The sequence below is a fragment of the Pteropus vampyrus genome, unplaced genomic scaffold (genome assembly GCF_000151845.1).
Source record: "Pteropus vampyrus isolate Shadow unplaced genomic scaffold, Pvam_2.0 Scaffold208, whole genome shotgun sequence".
Taxonomy (NCBI): domain Eukaryota; kingdom Metazoa; phylum Chordata; class Mammalia; order Chiroptera; family Pteropodidae; genus Pteropus; species Pteropus vampyrus.
In genome coordinates, this window is record NW_011888989.1 from 2,874,839 (window position 1) to 2,883,587 (window position 8,749).

Consider the following 8,749-nt stretch of genomic DNA (forward strand, 5'->3'; position numbering starts at 1 on the left):
CACATGGAGCAATTCCCTCTGAAAGAAATCCATAAACTACCTGAGTGACACTTATTCACTGGGTAAACAAAAAAATATACAAATAAAAATGGGTAAGAAAGGCTGACACACACTCTCACCATAAACCCCACTACAGCATACACCTGGAGGAAACCCCTAAATCCCCGCTTCTTCCTGAGGAGTGAAAAATTGGACCCCACATTTAGAGGTTCAACTTTTAAGACTCCCACCCAAGTGCTCACTCCAGCAGCACATATATTAAAACTGGAACAATACAGAAGAGATTAAATGGCCCCTATGTAAGGGTTACATGCAAATTTGTGAAGTATTCTATATTTTTGCACAGAAAATACAGTCAATAATATTGTAATAACTTTACACAGTGACAGATAATTACTAGACTGTGCAGAGAAAGAAAGATGACCATAGTCAGGCTCCCTCCCAACACACTTAGCAGCTAACTTCTGAGCAGACGTGACTCAGCACTTCTCCCCTTATGTAACCATGTACCTGGTATGCATACACGGGCTTCTATTATCTGGTAGTGTGCCACTATTGTTTAACCTGTATACAAAAGTTGCTGCCACCCTTTGTGGTTGGCTGTGCACTTGTTGGAATAAAGAGTTATGTCACAGTTGCCTATGACTCCCTGCATTTTCTTCCAACTGCCCAAGCCTTGTACCCCTCACCTCAGAACTGTGAATTTGCAGCAACACACTTGAAGTAGCTGGCAGGATTCCCAGGTAAGGGAGCTGTCTTCCCCACCAGAGGATGGGAGGAACATGTGGCCCCCACAGAGCACATGGTATTCTGTGGTGGCAGTATTGATGACTTGGACCCCACCTGAGCTGTGGAAGGCAATTGATGGGTCCCCGATATATATTGAGAAGGCACTACACTCCCTGGGAGAGCAGCATGGAAAAAGCATGGGCCGTGGCCAAGTGGGCTGGGTGCTTTTAACAGCTTTGAAGCAGAATATGAACAAAGCTCTAGCGGAGGCCATGCAGGTACAGAAGCTTCAGCAAAAGGCAGATGACTTGGACACAAGAGTGCAACAATTGGTGCAACAAAGGGTACAAGAGGTCTACCCTCAGAGTTACCTTCAGAGGTAAGGGAAGATATCCTGGAGGATATCCATCCGCAAGTACAGCCCAGCATACACCAAAAGGTAAAGCATAAACAATCCCTTGGTCCTGGTTGGGTACCAGCTGGAGGCCCCATGGTGACAGAATTCACCACATATGCTCCATATACACCCACGTAATTGCAGGATTTGGGAAAACAATGTGACCTGGTGAACCATCGCCAGCCTGGATGCTGCACCTTTGGGACAAGGGGGGCTGACAGTATCTCATGCTCCCCTGACGAGATGAAGAAATTGGCATCCATAACTGTACAGCCCTCATTATGGCAGCGTCTGCAGAACAGTCACCCCTTGGCTCAAGGACAAGAGAACCATACCCTGATGGAATGGCTTACTTTCACTATATGGACAGTTTGAAATGAAGCCGGAGAATTCCTAGAGCATGTGAGTAAATGGCAAATGTAGGCTGAATTAGTGTAGATCATTCATGAACTGGACATGTGACAAGCTACGTTCAATTTGAATATGCAGGGACTGGATGATGAACAGTTTATGAATGGCATGCAGGATCTAGTGTTAGGGACTGCCCCTTCTACCACTTTTGGATTGTTAGTTGCTATCTTGGCTCCCTATGAGGGGAAACGTATACATGAAGTGACTACAGCAATGGCTGCACTGAGAGACGTAAAGGGGAGACACCATGAGGGCAGAGACATAAGTGTCCAAATGGTAATGCCCAGACCCCCAAGGGCCAAGAAGAAAAAGAAAGGTCCTATGCAGGGTCCTGTTTAGGTCACCAGAACACAAATGTGAACTGATTTTCTAGCTGCGGGACTTGATCAAGACAAGATAGACCGCAAGTCTAGTGCAGTGTTATTAGAATTGTGGCGGCAATTAAAATCAAAACAACAATTTAGGTGTGGACAGAAACCTCCTGCTGAAAGGGCTAGGCTGGTGGCCCTGAAGGACTTTTTGAAACCCCAGAACTCTCTGTTGACCCTGTATGATTAGGGAGAAGGCCAAGGTGCCCATTTGGAGGGGACAGACCGCATGTAGAATTGGCAATCCACTGGTCCCCACAGAATGTGCAGAGTCCTAGCACTGGTGGATACCAGGGCCAACTGGAGTCTTATCTAAGATTCCTTAGACCGGCCACTTATATAAACGGCTATGGGGGTAAGACTATTAAGACCAAAGCTGCGACTTTGCCTCTTGAAATAGGACATTTGCCCCCATGTCTGTATAAAGTACATGTTTCTCCAGTGCTGGAATAGACCCTAGAGGTGGATGTGTTGCAAGGACTCAATCTACAGACCTCTGATGGTGAATTCCGTCTGCAAGTCCAGATGGCGAAGAATGTGGAGTGGGGACATACTCATCACTTGCCACAGAAAGTGCCAGAACTGAGGCTCATTGTCAACGTTAAGCAATATCACTTGTTTGGTGGACATGATGAAATCAGGGCTACAATTCAAGAATTGGAGAAAGCTCAGAATGTGCACCTAACTCATAATCCTTATAATGCCCCTCTGTGGCCAGTGAAGAAGCCTAATGGCTCGTGGAGAATGACTTTAGACTATCAGGAATTGAATAAAGTGACTCCCCCACTGCATGCAGCGGTATCATCCATCCATGAGCTAATGGATCAACTGACTATAAGGCTGGGAATGTATCACTATGTCCTGGATTTGGCTAACGATTTTTTCTCCATAGATTTAGCTCCCAAAGGTCAAGACTAATTTTCCTTCATGTGGGAAGGAAGACAATGGACTTTTGTGATACTACCCCAAGGCTACTTACATAGCCCAACAATTTGCCATGGATTTGGCAACCTGGACCTGACCAGAAGTGGTAGAATTGTTTCATTATATTGATGATATCACGTTAGCCTCTTCTTCCCTTACAGATCGAGAACAAGCAGCACTGGTGCTGTTGTAGCACCTGAAAACGTGGCTGGGCAGTAAACTCAACTAAGGTTCAGTGACCTGGCTTATCTGTCAAATTCTTGGGTGTTGTCTGGTTGGGTAAGACGAAAGTTATCTATGATGCTATAGTTGATAAGATATAAGCATATCCATGACCCACTACAGTTAAAGAATTGCAGAATTATGTGGGTCTTTTAGGATACTGGATAGTGTTTGTGGCCCACCTAGCACAGCTAGCATGGCCGTTTTATGGCCTGCTTAAGAAGGGAGCTACTTGGGACTGGGATGAAATGGTAGAGAAGGAGTTTACCACCATCAAACAAGTGGTGCAGCAAGCCCAAGCCTTACAGGTAACAGATCCAGGTAAACTTTTTGAGTTGGACATACATATAACAGCAGAAGGATATGGCTGGGGCTATGACAACATTCAGAACAAACTAGGACCCCTGTGGGTTTTTGGTCCCAACTATGGAAAGGCTCAGAGAGCCAGTATTCCCTAACAGAGAAGCAATTAGCAGCTGTATATGCAGCCTTGCAAGCCAATGAGGCAGTGACTGGCATGGCCAAAGTGCAGGTGTGCACCACTTACCCTATCTTACAAGGTTGGTTATGCACAGGGATACAGGCCTCCAAAACACGAGTGGCCCAAACCCCTACCTTCATGAAATGGGGTGCCTATCCGGAATAATGGAGTACCATAGCTGCTAGTCCTCTGGCCATGGAATTACAGACGGTTTTAGGCTCAGTTGAATTTACCACTGACAATATACTGGATGCTGCAGTTCCTACAGATTTAGAAGTGTCCCCCTACAAAGAAGGGAAGCCATCCATACCCCCTGATGCGTGGTACACAAATGGGTCCAGTAGGGGGCAGGGAGCCAAGTGGGTAGCTATTGGGGTACAACCAGCTACTGACCATATTTGCTATGATACCGGTAACGAGCCGAAGCAACCAATGGGCTGAACTGTGGGCTGTATAGTTGGTTATAGCTCATGAAGATAGCCCAGTGACTATTTGTACTGATAGTTAGGTGACGTTTAAAGGCTTGACATTATGGTTGCCTACGTGGAAATGGCAAAACTGGCTAATGGGCCATAGGCCTTTATGGGGACAAGCCATGTGGCAAGACCTGTGGGAGAGAGGACAAGAAAAGGACATAACTGTCTATCATATTACAGTCGTGTCCCCTTGATAACTCCAGGAAATGTTGAGGCGGTGCATTCTCGCGTGTGCGGTGGCTAGAAAAGGCTCCTGCCATTGACGTGGCACACTGGCTCCACAGACAATTGCAGCACTTGGGTTCTAAAACTATGTGGACAGTGAAGCAACAGTGGAACCTTCCCCTGAAATGGGAAGATATCACAGATGCCTGTGCCAAGTGCCCCATGTGCAGCAGAATATGCCACATCCTCGCTGCATGAAATGGGAGCATGAGCAAATAACAAGGAGAAGGATCACCCTGTGGAACATGTTGTGGGGCCTGAACAAGCGACCTCGAGCTGGAGATCCTTTGTGGCCCCAATCCAATTAATTACAGGTAACTACAACTAAAACTCTGTTGAAACTTGGTCATGGACTCAATGGTAATATACTCCTACCTACCCCTACTTGTCTGAAAAGATGAAAAACAGTGCAATGGACTTGGCCATGGAAAATAAAAGCCCCGCATTGCCAGTGGGTAGGCCTAATAGCCCCATGGAGCAACGGACTAGAGGTAAACTTACAGGTCATTCCTTGGGTAATGGCTGACTAGCCACACAAGTAACTGCGAGATATCCCATAGGAGAGATGGATGAAAAAGAAAATACCATCTTATGGGAAACCTTTGTGTTGTCACTGTGGCCTTTCATGAGCTCTCCCATATTGTGTCATGTTGACACAGTGGGATCAATACCCCAAGAGGAACGGGTAAGGTACTGCCAGCCAGGCCGGCCCGCCTCGGCAGCAACAAGCTTATCACAAAATAAGATGTTAGCATGCATCTTGCCTGATGGAAAAGACTTACCTTTGTACCATTGTGCTCCCTTTCTTTCCAACCTTAAGCTGTTTTATGTGAATATCGTGGTTGATTGGGCACATACCTATGCTACAATTGTGAATGTCTCACACTGTTGGGTCTGCACAGTTTCCTGTCAGCGCTACTGCAGGATTGTCCTGGTGTATACATATAGCTGATGTCACATATAGCTGATGTCACAGCATGGGGGTGGCTGGCCCACTGGGGACCCCAGGCACCCGACTGGACCATCATCGTGCTCGAGTTGATAGACCCTTACTGGGGTACTCGGAATATGATGGATGGTCATGGTTCACTAGTGAAGGGGTGGAGGTGACTGAGGATGTGACTCATTATATTGAAAGAAACATGGGGTCCTGACTGCTAGGGTGGGTGCCACATCCCCTATGCCAAAATATAACTACTGTTTTATCTTCCACACATTGGTGGACAAGACAAAAGTATGCCAGTATCCACCCAACTATGATTTTGCCCCCAGGAAGCCTATGGGTATGTAGGGCCCATGGATGGCTCTATATTCCCTTGAATTGGACAGGCTGCTGTACTTGGGGAAGCCCATATTTGCCAGCAACTGTTCGGCAAGCGCTCCCACAGTGCCCCCTAAATTGGGATGCATATTATTCGCAACATATCCGCATTAAATAGACTGCATGGTGGTATTACACCTTCGCCATCTTTCCACCTGTGGCAGGTGATGTGATTGTTGAAATGAAAGTGACGGCTTTGGCAGAACATACTGCCCGAGCCTTGAATTATACTCATAAAGCCCTTAGTTTGGTAACTAATGAAGTAGATCAAATTAGAAAAGTTGTCTTGCAAAATCGCATGGCTTTGGATATCTTAACTGCTGCCCAAGGGGGCACTTGTGCCATTCTCCACACTGAATGTTGTATTTATATCCTGGACCACTAGCACAATATCTCATAAGCTTTGGCAGTTCTCTCCCAAGAAATACAGAAAGTCCAGAGGCTCACTGGGGATCCTCTGCAGGAGTGGTGGGCAAGCCTAACATTCACTTGGCGCTGGATCTTAGCTCTCCTAAGAAGTAGAACCTGCCTCCTAGTGGCATGTTGTTGTTCCCTGTATTGTTGTTGTGGCCTGTGAGTACAGAGCTCTGCCCTTCTGCAGCGATCACATGCCAAGCCTCCATAGGTGTACAGGAGGAACCCTGAAGAAGTGGAGTGTGCAAAGAAAGAAAGATGACTATAGTCAGGCTCCCTCCCGACACCCTTAGCAGCTAACTTCTGAGCCAAAGTGACTCAGCGCTTCTCCCTTTATGTAACCATGTACCTGGTACACTGCATGGGCTTCCATTATCTGGCAGTGTGCCACTACTCTTTAACCTATGTATAAAAGGTGCTGACGCCCTGCGAGACTGGCTGTGCCCTTGCTGGAATAAAGAGTTATGTCGCAGTTGCCTACAGCTCCCCGCATTTTCTTCCAACTGCCCGAGCCTCATTCGTACCCCTTACCTCTGAATCACGAATCTGCAGCAACACATACACATCAGGGTGATCGCATTATAAGGTCTATAAATGTGTAATCACTATACTTTATACCTGAAATTAATGTAATATTGTATGTCAACTATACTGTAATTTTAAAAAAAGAATCACACCTGAGAAAGGGGACCCCAAAAACACCTAGCTCTTAAAGCCACAGGGTTTGAATTCATGAGACCCACAAAACTACAACAAGCAAAAAAGCAGTTATTAGCAGGAGCAAGCATTTGCCACAGCTGTCCCACCAGGGCTCAGGACAAGGGAGCAGGCAGAAACACCCACCCTCCAGTCTTTTCCTGAAAGGGTGTATTTATATACTTCAAAAGCTGCTGCCTGAGGATTTAGGCTTTTAATTTAGCACACATCTAGCAGCTGACTGTGATTCTCCACAGACCATGGAGGCCTGCAGACACCTTTCCTGCCTTTTCCCTGTAGCCCACTCCAAGTCACCAGTAACTCCCTGGAAGGAGCTTGTATACATATCTGAAGCCCAAGTTTTTGCTACTGCTGCCTGAGGAATAGCCCCCCAGATCACTTGTTTCTAACACCCAAATGGGGCTTTTATTCAGGAGTCCCACAAGACTATAGCAAGCAAAAAGTTCTTAACAGGCCCAGAAGCTCCTCTCATGGCTGTACATCCAAGCCTAGTATAGAAGAAGCAGGCAAAATTCCCTGCCTCACAATTCCTCCCTAAAAGGAGCTAAATTACATATTTTCCCAGGTGCTCCCTGGGTCCAGCTTCCAGCTGGTCTGCATCTAGATGCTGATTGCAATCCTCCCCTTTGGATACCCTCAACTACTAGGACTAAGAACAAAGAATACAGGTTGAACAATCACAAAGGTTTGAGAGACAATCAGGACTAAAGTTCAGGAGGCTAGACCAGGTTCATCTATTATAAAAGACCACTCTATCAAGACTGAGACAGGTGGCTATTTTATCTAATGCACAGAAATCAATACAAAAAGTCTGGAAAAATGAAGAAATTGAAAAATATGTTTCAAACAAAAGAACAAGATAAAACTCCTGAAATGGATCTTAATGAAGCAGAGATAAGTGATTTACCTGGTAAGGTGTTCAAAATAATGATCATGAAGGTGCTCACCAAAGTCTGGAGAATAATACATGAGCAAAGTGAGAATTTACAACAAAAAAAATATTTTCAAAGTACCAAACAGAAATCACAGAGCTGAAGAATATAACTGAACTGCAAAATTCAGTAGAGAGAGAGGTTCAACAGCAGAGTAGTAACAAAAGGATCAGTGAACTCAAAGACAAATCAGTGGAATTCATCCAGAGGAGCAAAAAGAAAAATGAAAAAGAGTGAAGATAGCTTCAAGGACTTATGGAACACCATCAAAAGGGACAAATGTATGCATTATAATAGTCCCAGAAGGAGAAATGAGAGAGAAATGGACAGAAAGATTATTTAAAGAAATAATGACTGAAAACTTCCCTTATCTAGGGAAAGAAACAGATATCCAGATCCAGGAATCCCAGAGAGTAACAATAAGATTAATTTAAAAAGCCCTGCTCCATTAAACACTATGAACAACCAAGGTGACAAGGCATTTCAGAAAGAGAAAAATGTCCAGAAAATAAGCTTACAGATATAGAAATATGCGACTTAAATGACAAATAATTCAGGATAGTACTTCTGAAAAAACTCAGTGAATTCCAAAAAGAGTCATATCAACAATTTCAGAAACTGAAAAAAACAACTAGATGAGCAGAGCAAGGAGATTGAAACCCTCAAAAAGAACAGAATAGATCTTCTGGAGATTAAAAAAAAAAACACTGCAAAAGTTGAAAAATGAAATAGCAAGCTTGGGAAATAGAGTCGATCAAATGGAGGAAAGGATCAGTGATATCGAAGACAGAAATCTAGAAATAAATCAGAAAGAAGAAGAGAGAAACTGAAGCATGAAAAATAATGAAAGAGAAATACAAGAACTAGCTGATACCATCAGAAGAGGAAACATAAGAATAATGGGAATTCTCGAAGGCAAGGAAAAGGAGCAGGGACTAGAAAGCATTTTCAGACAAATAGTGGACGAGAATTTCCCAAATCTAAAGAATGAGCTGGAGATTGGAATTCAAGAAATCAACAGAACACCCAATTATCTCGACCCAAAAAGGCCTTCACCAAGACACATTGTATTAAAGTTATCAAAAATCAACAACAAAGAATTCTCAGGGCAGTCAGGGAGAAGAAAACAGTA

The 8,749-nt window shown here is 44.6% G+C and overlaps 1 non-coding gene across 1 annotated transcript; it reads left to right on the top strand.

The window, feature by feature from the left end:
* The first annotated feature begins 234 nt into the window (after window positions 1-234).
* LOC111747025 lies at window positions 235-340 on the top strand. Its single transcript, XR_002783361.1, has one exon. It is a non-coding gene; the product is annotated as a U6 spliceosomal RNA (small nuclear RNA).
* The last annotated feature ends 8,409 nt before the right edge of the window (window positions 341-8,749 follow it).